Below are 15259 nucleotides of genomic sequence, written 5' to 3' on the forward strand. Positions count from 1 at the left end.
CCCTGGAATACCCCATGACAGAGTCGTGACATAACCCCTTCAAAGTTCTCAGATATGATGTATACAAAATTATAGCCTAATGCACATACCCTTTAAGTGATACATTACACTCCCACACCCTCACTGTCTCATCACAGATAACTACATTGTGGCACATTTAAACACTCACTATCTCTTTCTTTTGTGCGAGATCCTTCTTTCCTACATGCCCACTTCTTCCCACCTCTTATCACCCTTCTAGGCTGTAACGTCTGTTTGGTCCTTTATTTTTCACTGCTGATACTTAGATGGTTTTCTTCAGCTATGGCTGTCTGTTGTGTGACATCTGTGGGTTATGTATCTGCGGGATCCATGGATAGTCAATTTAATTGGGAGCCCAAGGTAGCTTCTAATGATAGAACCTGACTACAGGAGAGACGTTTTGTAGTTAAGATTCACTAGTTAATGATAGGATTTTGTACACCAGTAGCAAATAATAAAGGAGTAAAATGGGAAAAACAGGAACATATGTAACAAATATATAGACAAAGTGGTATAGATCCAAACATTTGATACCCTCACGTATTTTTAAGAATTTTTTTTACACATTGTTCAATTTTAAACCTAGACAAGAAAATATTGTACTTTGAAAAGTGTGTATGAAGATATTTTTGATAGGTGACAGATAAAAAGAGAAAAATAGTTTGGAGTTTGCAGTAAAAAATATTCCGGAAGGCAGTCAGAGAATATGTATTGAAAAATGGAAGGATGAATGCGATCTGAACCATTTCAAGGGCAGACACCTGCCACCTCTTACTTCATACAATAGAATCACTTTGGAGGATGGATACGACAATAGTGCTGAGGTTTTAGGTTTTCAGATCCACTAACACAGAGTATTATTGCCAACGTTATAGTTATTTCACAAAATGTAGAGATGTTACTGTCCTTAAAAAATGATCGTTGACCAACAAACTTTAATTTGGCGTTCTGATGGCTCGTAAGCAATCTGCCTAAGGTGCTTTCACATTGTGTTCAGGCACACATTCAGTGGCTCCATTTGGGCTTATGTCCGAAGCCCCCCACAAAATGGGATTTAGGCGTATGCAGGGGCGGACACAGACTGTAGTGGGCCCCTGTGCAAGAAATTTTGGGGGGCCCCCCCTGCCCTTCATAAGGCAACAAAGTTATGTAAACATAACCCCCCATGTGCATCTCTCACCCCCCCATGTGCAGCTCTCATCCCACCCATGTGCAGCTCTCACCCCCCGTGCATCTCTCATCCCCCCCATGTGCATCTCTCATCCCCCCCATGTGCATCTCTCATCCCCCCATGTGCATCTCTCATCCCCCCCATGTGCATCTCTCACCCCCCCATGTGCATCTCTCACCCCCCCATGTGCATCTCTCACCCCCCCATGTGCATCTCTCACCCCCCCATGTGCATCTCTCACCCCCCATGTGCATCTCTCACCCCCCCCCATGTGCATCTCTCATCCCCCCCGTGCATCTCTGATTCCCCCCACTCCTAGTTAATTAATTGTATTTAAAAAAAATAAAACTTGTTATACTTACCCCCATGCAATCCCTGCAGAATCCTGGCGCTCGTCCAAGTCGCTGCCACCAGGTTCTCCTGACGTTCGGCCATGTGACGGCGCCACATACATAGCCATCAGCTTTTGTTTTGGCCAAAAGATTTTTAAAGCCGCCACCACGATAAGGTAGACTCTTCTGGGCGGTCCCTACTCTAACCTATTAAAATTTTCTTAAAATATCCAATACTCTTTTTAGATATATTTTTATTTAGTTTTCTTTAAGGGAATGTGTCATATACATTTTTTTTTTAAATGACCAATAATACCACATACAGGGAATACCGCCACACCATGACCAGACCACATATTACCACAACATAGTGACCGAATAATACCACACAGAAGGGAGAAAAACTGCCACACCATGACCAGACCACATATTACCACTACATTACTAATATTACCACCACATTACTAATATTACCATAAGTGTCATTATACACGGGAGCTCTATACATGGTATGTATAACGTAAGTGTCCAGGTAATCTAGTGATCACCAGTGAAATTATACACAGGAGCTCTGTATATAGTGTCAGTGTACAGGTAATACAGTGACATTATTCCCAGGAGCTCTGTATATAGTGTACAGGTAATACAGTGATCATCAGTGACATTATACACAGGAGCTCTGTATATAGTGTCAGTGTACAGGTAATACAGGGATCACCAGTGACATTATACACAGGAGCTCTGTATATAGTGTCAGTGTACAGGTAATACAGTGATCACCAGTGAAATTATACACAGGAGCTCTGTATATAGTGTCAGTGTACAGGTAATACAGTGATCACCAGTGACATTATACACAGGAGCTCTGTATATAGTGTCAGTGTACAGGTAATACAGTGATCACCAGTGACATTATACACAGTGTACATGTAATAGACTGACTCACCGGTGACGTCTCTAGGTGAAGTCCTTCATCTTCGCTTTTCTCCTTCATCCAGCACAGACCGCCATCACGTCTTCCAGCCAGGACTCGTCTCTGCATAAAATAACACAGTTATCTAGAGCACATTCCCCAACTTCTACATTACGCAGCTGAATACAGACGTGCATCCACCATCAATATATGCAGGGGCGGAACTACCGCCCGTGCAGCCGGTTCATTGAACGGGGGCCCCGAGGGAGAGGGGGCCCCTCCAGCCTCCAGCAGGGCCGCCATCAGGGCATGTCTGCCCTGACTCCAGTGTGGGGCCCAGCCGGTAGGGGCCCCCTTGGAGCCCCGTTGGGGGCCCCCTCTTGTGAGTTTCTCTCCTCATGGGGCCCCCGGCCCCATGCTAAGCGCCGGGTCCGGGACATCTCAGCGCTGCGCTGCGCTCCTGCGGCAGCGCCTTCATGATTCCCCTGATTTCCGGTCATGTGACGGCGCCGTCACATGGCCGGAAGTCAGGAGAACCTAGTGTCAGCGATTTGGACGAGCACCAGGATTCTGCAGGGATCGCATGGGGGTAAGTATAACAAGTTTTGTTTTTTTCAAAATACAATTTACTAGGAGTGGGGGGAATGGGAGGTGTGTGTGTGTGTGTGTGTGTGTGTGTGTGTGTGTGAGATAAGAGATGCACATGGGGGGGGGATGATAAAAGATGCACATGGGGTGGGGGGAGATGATAAAAGATGCACATGGGGTGGGGGGGATGAGAGAGGTGCACATGTGGGGGGAGGGGGATGAGAGAGGTGCACGTGGGGGGAGGGGGATGAGAGAGGTGCACGTGGGGGGAGGGGGGGAGATGATAAAAGATGCACATGGGGTGGGGGGAATGAGAGAGGTGCACATGTGGGGGGGGATAAGAGATGCACATGGGGGGAGATAAGAGATGCACATGGGGGGGAGATAAGAGATGCACATGGGGGGGAGATAAGAGATGCACATGGGGGGAGATAAGAGATGCACATGGGGGGGAGATAAGAGATGCACATGGCGGGGGATGAGAGATGTGCACATGTGGGGGGATGAGAGATGCACATGGGGGGGATGAGAGATGCACATGGGGGGGATGAGAGAGGGGCACATGTGGGGGAGGGGGATGAGAGAGGGGCACATGTGGGGGAGGGGGATGAGAGAGGGGCACATGTGGGGGAGGGGGATGAGAGATGTGCACATGGGGGGGTGGTGAGAGCTGCTCATGGGGGGGTGAGAGCTGCACATGGGGGAATTGGGAGAAAATGAGCTGCACATGGGGGAATTAGGAGTAGGGGGATAATGAGCTGCACATAATGAATGTGGGGTGGGGGAGAGTAAATGATAAATGACGATGGGGTGGGGAGAGCACGGACATGATATAATGAATTGGGGCAGGGGGTGCATGTAAATAATGAATGCGGGGAGCAGGAAGTATAGAGTAGAGGTTCTAATTAAATTATATATTAAGTGCCTATTTACAGTTAATGGGGGCACCTTGGTGGATTACAATTTATATTTGGAATGGTAGGTTGCATAATAACTAACCATATATTGATGGTGGATGCACGTCTGTATTCAGCTGCGTAATGTAGAAGTTGGGGAATGTGCTCTAGATAACTGTGTTATTTTATGCAGAGACGAGTCCTGGCTGGAAGACGTGATGGCGGTCTGTGCTGGATGAAGGAGGAAAGCGTAGCTGAAGGACTTCACCTAGAGACGTCACCAGTGAGTCAGTGCATTACATGTACACTTACACTATATACTATGTACCGGGCTCCTGTGTATAATTTCACTGGTGATCACTGTATTACCTGTACACTGACACTATATACAGAGCTCCTGTGTATAATGTCACTGGTGATCACTGTATTACCTGTACACTGACACTATATACAGAGCTCCTGTGTATAATGTCACTGGTGATCACTGTATTACCTGTACACTGACAATATATACAGAGCTCCTGTGTATAATGTCACTGGTGATCCCTGTATTACCTGTACACTATATACAGAGCTCCTGTGTATAATGTCACTGGTGATCCCTGTATTACCTGTACACTATATACAGAGCTCCTGTGTATAATGTCACTGGTGATCACTGTATTACCTGTACACTGACACTATATACAGAGCTCCTGTGTATAATGTCACTGGTGATCACTGTATTACCTGTACACTGACAATATATACAGAGCTCCTGTGTATAATGTCACTGGTGATCCATGTATTACCTGTACACTATATACAGAGCTCCTGTGTATAATGTCACTGGTGATCCCTGTATTACCTGTACACTATATACAGAGCTCCTGTGTATAATGTCACTGGTGATCACTGTATTACCTGTACACTGACACTATATACAGAGCTCCTGTGTATAATGTCACTGGTGATCACTAGATTACCTGGACACTTACATTATACATACCATGTATAGAGCTCCTGTGTATAATGACACTTATGGTAATATTAGTAATGTGGTGGTAATATTAGTAATGTGGTGGTAATATGTGGTCTGGTCATGGTGTGGCAGTTTTTCTCCCTTCTGTGTGGTATTATTCGGTCACTATGTTGTGGTAATATGTGGTCTGGTCATGGTGTGGCGGTATTCCCTGTATGTGGTATTATTGGTCATTTAAAAAAAAAATGTATATGACACATTCCCTTAAAGAAAACTAAATAAAAATATATCTAAAAAGAGTATTGGATATTTTAAGAAAATTTTAATAGGTTAGAGTAGGGCCCGGCCAGAAGAGTCTACCTTATCGTAGTGGCAGCTTTAAAAATCTTTTGGCCAAAACAAAAGCTGTTGAAAGCTGTTGGCTATGTATGTGGCACCGTCACATGGCCGAACGTCAGGAGAGCCTGGTGGCAGCGACCGTGGACGAGCGCCAGGATTCTGCAGGGATCGCATGGGGGTAAGTATAACAAGTATTATTTTTCTTAAATACAATTAATTAACTAGGAGTGGGGGGGATGAGAGATGCACATGAGGGGGGTGAGAGATGCACATGGGGGGGATGAGAGATGCACATGGGGGGGATGAGAGATGCACATGGGGGGGATGAGAGATGCACATGGGGGGGATGAGAGATGCACATGGGGGGGATAGAGATGCACATGGGGGGGATGAGAGATGCACATGGGGGGATGAGAGATGCACATGAGGGGATGAGAGATGCACATGGGGGGATGAGAGATGCACATGGGGGGGATGAGAGATGCACATGGGGGGGGTGAGAGATGCACATGGGGGGGTGAGAGACGCACATGGGGGGGTGAGAGATGCACATGGGGGGGTGAGAGATGCACGGGGGGGATGAGAGATGCACGGGGGGGGATGAGAGATGCATCGGGGGGTGAGCTGCACATGGGGGGGATGAGAGCTGCACATGGGGGGGTTATGTTTACATAACTTTGTTGCCTTATGAAGCGCAGGGGGGGGGGGCCCCAAAAATTTCTTGCACGGGGGCCCACTACAGTCTGTGTCCGCCCCTGAATATATGGTTAGTTATTAGGCAACCTACCATTCAAATATAAATTGTAATCCACCACTGTGCCCCCATTAACTGTAAATAGGCACTTAATATATAATTTAATTAGAACCTCTACTCTTTCCGCCAATTTGTTACCAGTCACACTCCTGCATCCGCAACGCCCCCTACTCTATACTTCCTGCTCGCCGCATTCAATATTTACATGCACCCCCTGCCCCAATTCATTATATCATGTCCGTGCTCTCCCCACCCCATCATCATTTATCATTTACTCTCCCCCACCCCACATTCGTTATGTGCAGCTCATTATCCCCCTACTCCCAATTCCCCCATGTGCAGCTCTCAAACCCCCCATGTGCAGCTCTCATCCCCTCCATGTGCCCCTCTCTCACCCCCTCCCCCCCACATGTGCCCCTCTCTCCCCCCCTCCCCCCCACATGTGCCCCTCTCTCATCCCCCTCCCCCACATGTGCCCCTCTCTCATCCCCCTCCCCCACATGTGCCCCTCTCTCATCCCCCTCCCCCACATGTGCCCCTCTCTCATCCCCCTCCCCCACATGTGCCCCTCTCTCATCCCCCTCCACCACATGTGCACCTCTCTCATCTCCCCCCACATGTGCATCTCCCATCTCCCCCCCCCACACATGTGCATCTCCGATCTCCCCCCCACACATGTGCATCTCCGATCTCCCCCCCACACATGTGCATCTCCCATCTCCCCCACACATGTGCATCTCCCATCTCCCCCACACATGTGCATCTCCCATCTCCCCCCCCCCACACACGTGCATCTCCCATCTCCCCCCCCACACACATGTGCATCTCCCATCTCCCCCCCCACACGCATGTGCATCTCCCATCTCCCCCCCACACACACACATGTGCATCTCCCATCTCCCCCCCCACACACACATGTGCATCTCCCATCTCCCCCCCCACACACACATGTGCATCTCCCATCTCCCCCCCCACACACATGTGCATCTCCCATCTCCCCCCCCACACACACACATGTGCATCTCCCATCTCCCCCCCCCACACACACACACACACACACACACACACACACACACACACACACACACACACATGTGCTTCTCCCATCTCTCCACTCCTAGTTAATTGTATTTTAAAAAAATAAAACTTGTTATACTTACCCCCATGCGATCCCTGCAGAATCCTGGCGCTCGTCCAAATCGCTGACAGCAGGTTCTCCTGACTTCCGGCCATGTGACGGCACCGTCACATGACCGGAAGTCAGGGGAATCATGAAGGCGCTGCTGCAACAGTGCAGCTCAGCGCTGAAATGTCCCGGACCCGGCGCATAGCATGGGGCCGGGGGCCCCATGAGGAGAGAGACGCACAAGAGGGGGGCCCCCGAGGGGGCCCCTACCGGCCGGGCCCCATACTGGAGTCAGTGCAGTCATGCCCTGATGGCGGCCCTGCTGGAGGCTGGAGGGGCCCCCTCTCCCTCGGGGCCCCCGTTCAATGAACCGGCTGCACGGGCGGTAGTTCCGCCCCTGGGCGTATGCGCTAATGGGACCATAGACTATAATGGTGCCAGAAGAGCGAACGTGTCCATTATTTTCGGGCATATGCGCCTACTGGAGGCGGAAACCCAAACACAGTCTGCTATGTTTTAGTGTCCGCCTCTACAAGGCATATACATTTGAAAATGACGCATGTCAGAACGCACGTTCGCTCTGCCGGCACCATTATAGTCTATGGCCCCATCATCGGCTACGCCCGAATCCCGTTTTATGGGCGGTTTGGACGTAAGCCCCGATGAAGCCACTGAACAGGGCCTGGACACAGTGTCAATGAACCCTAATGTAATAAAAATTGCAATTTTCAAACTTTGAGTGTTTCTACCTTTAATTCTGATAACAATAACACACTAGATAGTTAATAAATAACAAATCCCATATAATACGTCTGCCTTACATTAGCACCATTTGTAAAATGGCCTTTTATTTTGTTAAGATGTTAGAAAGTTTGAAAAGTTAGCAGCAATTTTTCATTTTTTCAAGGAAATTTACAAAATCTATTTTTTTAAGGCACTTATTCAGTTTTGAAGTGATTTTGAGGGACCTATATATCAGAAAATCCCCCAAAGTGAGACCATTTTAAAAACAGCACCTCTCTACATATTCAAAACTGCTTTCATGTAGTTTATTAACCCTTCAGGTGCTTTTCAGGAATTAACACAAAATGAAATGACCGGAATGAAAAATTATATTTTTGACACTAAAATCCACAAAAATTTTTACCACTAAAATCTGAACAGGCCACTATAGCTGGAAGACTCTGAGGCCATGTCAAACTTTAGGACCACACAATTACGATCTCAGGGGCCAATGGGGTTAAAAGGAAACCTCGACGCTCTGCTAACCATCTAGATGCCATTGTCACTATTGACAGCAGTATCTAAGGGGTTGAACAGCCATGATTAATGCCAACATTGATCATGGCTGATGCAGCAGGGTGTCAGCTATAGTGTACAGCTGACAGCTACTGGATTGTCACCTGCCAGGGGATACTATTTACTGATATATCAGGTCAGTAAAAAGATGTATTATGGTCACTAAGGGGTTAAGGTATGAGATTTCCAGAGTATCGGTATAGAATATAATTTAAATTAGAGTATTCCATTTATTATGAAAGATATTTGAATTGATTCACCAGGTAGATGATCAGCGGCCTTGTTCATTTCTAATTAATATACTTCATAATTATAGTATTTGACAGCGGACTGTAACAATGAAATTCTACTTTCTCGAGCAAAAACTATTATCGTGCAAGTAGTCCTTGAAGCAAATTATATTTCAATTACTTGAGAATTTTTTATATGAATGATCGTAAGTTACTACAACTGTTTCTTCATCTCCTTGTAAAAAGAAAAAATACTCATAATGACTTCTCTATTATCAGTTTATGATCCGCAAGACGTGAGTAATGATATGAATAATAGACAGCAGTGTTTTGCTCCAGCTACTCCTGATACCCCCATTAGACAGGACGCATAAGGCCTTGCAAAAGTATTCAGTACCTTTGATCTTTTACCTGTTTTATTGCAATACAACCTGGAATTAAAATAAATATTTTTCAGGGGTTTATATAACTTCTTTTAGACAACACACCTATCACCCTGTCATCCTGAAGGTGCAATATATATTTTTCTCTTTTACGCAAGCAATAAAGAAAGGGAATCCGTCATCAAGTTTAACTATCCTATCTGATAGGAACATGATGTAGGAACAGAGTCCCTGATTCCAGTGATGTATCACTTAATTCACTGGGTGCCGCAGTTTTGATTAAAAACTTTTTTATCTGCTGCAGATCTAGCACTTCTCTGTATAACCCCGCCCACACCACTGATTGGCCGCATTCTGTGTACAGGCAGTAAGTTGCCAATCAATGGAGGGGGTGTGGCTGGACTACCTGGAAGAAGGTTTACTAGTCCGCTAGTGATAATCCCCTGCTGATAAAACAATGATTTTCTAAAAAAAAACTACACTAAGTAGCCTAGTAAGTGATTCATCACTGGAATCAGAGTCTCTGCCTCTATGTTATGCTGATCTCAGATTAGATAGCAAAAGACCTGGTGATAGGTTTCTTTTAAGAACAAAAACTGCATAAGTATTGAACCCCTAAAAGTTAATAATGTGTGGAGTCAACTCTTTTTGCAATTACAGGTGCAATTTTCTTGGGGTTTATCTCTACTAGCTTGACACTTCTAGATTTATGCCCATTATTCCAGGCTAAACTGCTTCAACTCCTTCACGTGAGAGAGTGGACTAATGTGTAAATTTGGAAGTTCATTAGAGACACATTGACACAATACCACTAATTAATAATATTTTCACATATTATTCAAATGTAAAATAATTTTGTCATACTGTTCTTCATCATTAAATAAATTATTAATAAGGTATCGAAATTGAAAAAAAATATTTAAATCTTAAACTGCCCAAATTGAAAACTCAGATCTAATTTCACTAGAACATAACATGCTTGGAACATCATGTACATTAACAATATACGAGACCAACATCTCAGAACAAAGAAATGAAAATGTCTCATCCTGTAATCTCCTCTGCAATACACCTGTCACTCTGCATTGAATATAAATACACTGTGAAGGATATATTATCATCTGGAGCTTCTCTAGAAAGTTAAAATGACTGTACCCAAGAAATATAAGAGAGGAGTTGAGGAAGAAATTACTGAAAATGAAATGGTTGTCCCAAATGGACAGTTTTTAGGTTTACGACTAGGGATGGGTGGACCGGTGGAAGTTCAGGTTCTGGTACCGGACCCAAACTTTTGAGAAAGTTTGGTTTGGGTACCAGAACAGTAGCCAAACTTCCACTAGAACCTGAACCCCTTTGAAAATAATAGATGCCCGAACTGCTTAGAAAATAAAAAAGTTCTCTCTCTCCCATGGACTTTCCCCAAACACTGCACTGGACTTCAGGAGAAAGTCCATGTTCGGCATTCAGGCCCGAACAGTGACTGTCCGGTATGAACACCACCTCTATTTATGACCCATTAAGACAACAGCTGGTACCGCCTCTGTTTTGTGGTGACGTGTAGTTGTGTATTAACCCAAAAGCTCCTCTTGTTATAGCAACTAATTGTCGGAGTTTTCATCAAATCAGCCACATTTGAACTGATCTCAGGAGAAGATTCATTAGAGAAGATTCCTAGTCTTCCAGAGACCAACTGTTAGGAGGGCGGTTGCAGACAACTTTATTATAATGGAACGCAACCGACCTCGGGGTCCGCGATGCAGCCTGGAGGACTGCTGCGGAACACTTTCCGGGTGGAAAGTAAAGTAACCAACTTAAATGATAGACCCTTCTGTGTTACTGCACACAGGAACGGGTATAGCGGTTCGCTCTATCTCCGTTAGCAGCACGAGAGATAGGCGGAGACAAACTATCTGTAGTCCTGTTAACTACACAGGGACTACACTGGCGGCGCTAGGATGCGTGTGTGACTACGCAGACAGGTACACGTGCCTCCTGCCGGCGTGCTACCGGACTGCAGTGTATTACTCCATGTGTCTGACAGACGATAGCCGTGAACAGGACGTCTGCAGGCTGCTCGGGGTGTTAGGCGACCCCTTTGGCTGAGCCAGACTGCTAGACGAAGCTACCTGCCTCTATGGAGCTAACCTGCCTAACGGAAACTACACGTGGAACAGAGTCGTCCACACACCAGCATCACTGCTCAATGATAAGAGCGCGCTGATATGTTTGTGAGCGGGCCTTTTAAAGACTAAGCCCTGCCCACCGACGCACCATTGGTGACGCTACCCGTGGACCAATCAGGCAGTGCCAGGTCACCGGGACAGGTGGGTGCCAAACCACCAATCACGATCCGCGAGGTCACGGGCATGCTCAGTGCGTCGAATCCTGGACTTAGACTCCAAAAGCCCTGTCTCCCCCTGCAACCTATGTTTAACATTGCTAGGCACAAATACCCAGGAGACAATCTGCACATCTCGTGGACCAGCTAGGCGTTGGGGCTGATAATGATGCTGAGCAGCATCAGCCCCGGCTGGACCAAAATGGAAAACTGCAGGAGATTCTGGACCCATTACAAATCCAGCACCAGACTGATGTCTAACACCAACTTTGTCCAATTAAGGCATATAAATGTTGTTAGATGGTTATTCACTCTAAGTCAGTGTTTGTCACCTCCAGTCACCAACAGATCATATTTTCAGGATTTTCTCAGCATTGAGAAAACTTGTGACAGCTTCTGATGCCTTGATAATATTTCCATCATCTCTAGAATACTAAGGAAATCCTGAAAACATGATCTGTTGGTGACTTTTGAGGACTGGAGTTGGAGACCTTGCTCTAGATCTTCCTCTATATAACAGGGTAAGTAGATAATGCAAAGTGTGACCTCAACTTTTTGCAAACGCAACCTGGCTAACTACAGTCACTGAATGAGATATGAGAAGGTCCATGGAGCATCCCCTGGTGATTACGTATTAGATAACCTGGACCACCAGTGATCACAAGCAACTTGATGACAAACTTCTAATACAACAAGTCCCGTATTAAATATTTTGCAGACAGAGGAGCAGCTGCCATTCACCCCTGGATAGCTTTTGTGCAGGAGTCATTTATTGGACAGAAATAGTGTTATTGCTCTTGTGCATACATGATAGCATTTTCAGAAAAGTCACATGAAATGACAATTATGGTTTAAGTCCTCCAAATTCTCAAGGTACATATTCAATGTACTGAGAAACGGAAAAAGAAGAAAGAAGCTGTATGATGCTCGAAAGGAAACTGAATACTGGAGCGCCAATGTCAACAAATGGTGGTGACAATAATCATGATGCCATAGATACATCCTATAATTTTTTTTCTATGATCCACTTCCTTGGTGTTGCTGTTAAACACCAGTGGGTTGAGCTGTGCCTTTCCAGGAGGATGGTGGATGTCAGGCTATAGCGGGTGTTGTACGGATGCACTTGCTCAGTCAATAAAGTAGAGCATCAGCATAAAGAGACTATAGTAAAATATAAGTTTTAATAAATAATCCACAATTAAATTAATAAATAAGTCACAAATGTAAGAGATATATATAAACCAAATGGAAAGTGGGCACATATAATTGTATAGGTAAACAGCAGATATCAAATGGCTACTGAAAAGTAAAGTGCCATATGATAACCGTGCCAGTAATAAATGTTTAGATCTCACCCGAATCAGACGAGAAGACGTTGTCGTCCATTGAGCCCCATGGGCTTTGGGTAAAGCCACCAGAAAAAAATGCTGTCTATCTCTGTCGTGCCCAATGTGGTGACTCCCACCTTTACAAGGGCAGTACTGAAGTTTAGTACTGGTCCTTATGATGAAAACCCCAAAAAATACAAAAATCCAGTCAATAAAGTACAAAGTTGATCATTGATATGAGCAATCACAACACGATCCAAAGCCGGACCGGCTCCCTCATCATAAAAATCCTGATTGACTCTCAACAAGAGCCCATTTTAGAACCATATCAACTGAGAAAGAGTGTCCGTACAACACTCAATGATATCCACTTTCCTCCTGGAAAGACACAGTTCCACCCTCTGGTCAGGCAGAAGCACTTAGTGCATCTACACCTGACTAATGTATCACTGTAACCTCAAATAAACAAGATAGACCAGCTCACCCTTTCCGAAGTCAATCCAATCAGTCGGGAATCCCGGAAAATGCACCACTGCATGGCGTTTAGGTAAGTCGAAATAGAGGGAGGAAATCAAGCTTCTTGAGTATATTAAAATATCAGATCTTTACTTGTAATCCATTAAAAAGGAAGAAGGTATACATACTTTGCAAAACATGGTGAGAACCCTTAAAAAAAAACATGTTTGGAATGCTATAATGCTCTTAGATCTACGAATGTTCTAGCGTTTGAAACTCGTTGGGATTTTTTGAGGATCATCACGACAACATTTTGCAAAGTATACACACTTTCTTCCTTTTTTAATGGATTATAATTTTTATAAATAAAGATCTGATATTTTAATATACTCTGGAAGCTGGATTTTCTCCCCCTCTTTGGACTTAATCACTTTAACCTGCATCCCCCATATCATCCCCAGGTGATGCCCTATGTGCCTGGGCGCTTTTTTCATTATAATCATAGAATGATGTTAGAAATAACTCGCAGTATGGGCGGGGGGGTTGGAAGGGTTTAGGTTTGCCTTTAAATTCTTGTGGTATAGGTACATCGATGGAAAAATATCTCCAACAATGCAATAATTACTATAGATTTATTTACAACTACATATAACTCACATAGGGCAAAATAATCATAAAATAACATAAATAATGCAAATAAAGATATTCAATACATACTGCCCATATTTCCCTCTTGAAACAAGTATATTGTTGTAAAATGTTATGTAATGCAATGTGAACTGTGATATGTAATGTGATTTGTGTTAAAGGTGTCAGTAATATTGATAATGTGTGCAGTTTGACAATAAGGTTAGTTAGAGTTAATGTTTTGGACTAGCCCAGAGAGGGAGGAGAAGAGTTTTAGGGAAACTGATCATTTCCTCTTAGAAAGTGAGATAGGACCTGGATCGCATAGAAAGAGGACCACTGTGGGCAGTACCACATTCTGGGGTGTCCCTGAAGTGAGAGGAGACCGAAGGAAAGATATAGCGATATATCGAGCAAAAGTGATTAAGCGACAGAGTGAGCGATCGGAGATGGGTCCTGGGAGAGGACGCATAGCAGAAAGGTCCAGAGTTTATAACTCTTGAAGGTAACTGGCCTAGACCGGACTGAGAACATGAGACGAGTAGAAAGTCCTTCTGAGTTCCAGAGCACCAGAGAGCTTGAAGCTAAGTTTGGCCATACTGGCACCCAGGGCCGGCTCCAGGTTTTTGTGGGCCCTGGGCCAAAGCGTCTCAGTGGGCCCCTTTAGCACATACCACGATTCATGATGCACAGATACCACAGAGAAATATATATATATAGTACAATGCAAAGATTTCACTTACTACATTACATGAGTGATATCTATTGTAAATTCTACAATAGCTTAGAAACCGGCAAATCCTCACAGCGCACAGTGCAGACCGGACAGTATAGTCCTCCATACAGTATAATGGACTCCATATAATGCTCCATACAGGATACTGACCCCAATAAAATGCTCCATACAGGATACTGGTCCCCATATAATGCTCCATACAGGATACTAGCCCCCATATAATGCTCCACACAGGATACTGACCCCCATATAACGCTCCATACAGGATACTGGTCCCCATTTAAAGCTCCATACAGAATACTGGCCCACATAAAATGCTCCATACAGGATACTGGTCCCCATATAAAGAACCATACAGGATACTGGTCCCCATATAACGCTCCATACAGGATACTGGTCCCCATATAACGCTCCATACAGAATACTGGCCCCCATAAAATGCTCCATACAGGATACTAGCCACCATATAAAGCTCGATGCAGGATACTGGTCCCCATATAACGCTCCATACAGGATACTGGTCTCCATATAATGCTCCATACAGAATACTGGCCCCCATAAAATGCTCCATACAGGATACTAGTCCCCATATAAAGCTCCATACAGGATACTGGTCTCCATATAACGCTCCATACAGGATACTGGTCCCCATATAACGCTCCATACAGAATACTAGTCCCCATATAACGCTCCATAAAGAATACTGGCCCCCATATAATGCTCCATACAGAATACTGGCCCCCATATAACGCTCCATGCAG

At 44.9% G+C, this 15259-nt stretch overlaps 1 protein-coding gene across 4 annotated transcripts in view; it reads right to left on the reverse strand.

The window, feature by feature from the left end:
• The window catches only part of DRD2 (dopamine receptor D2), a 497224-nt gene that overhangs the window by 371687 nt on the left and 110278 nt on the right, over positions 1 to 15259 (reverse strand). The window contains exon 2 of one of the 4 annotated variants that reach the window (XM_073656997.1): positions 2471 to 2560. The exons of the other annotated variants lie outside the window; for them this stretch is intronic. The gene's annotated coding sequence lies outside the window, so the exon portion shown is untranslated. The remainder of the gene's footprint in view (positions 1 to 2470; positions 2561 to 15259) is intronic. 4 annotated transcript variants of the gene reach the window in all.

Source organism: Phyllobates terribilis, unplaced genomic scaffold (genome assembly GCF_046119375.1).
Source record: "Phyllobates terribilis strain yellow unplaced genomic scaffold, ASM4611937v1 Scaffold_12__6_contigs__length_324123572, whole genome shotgun sequence".
Taxonomy (NCBI): domain Eukaryota; kingdom Metazoa; phylum Chordata; class Amphibia; order Anura; family Dendrobatidae; genus Phyllobates; species Phyllobates terribilis.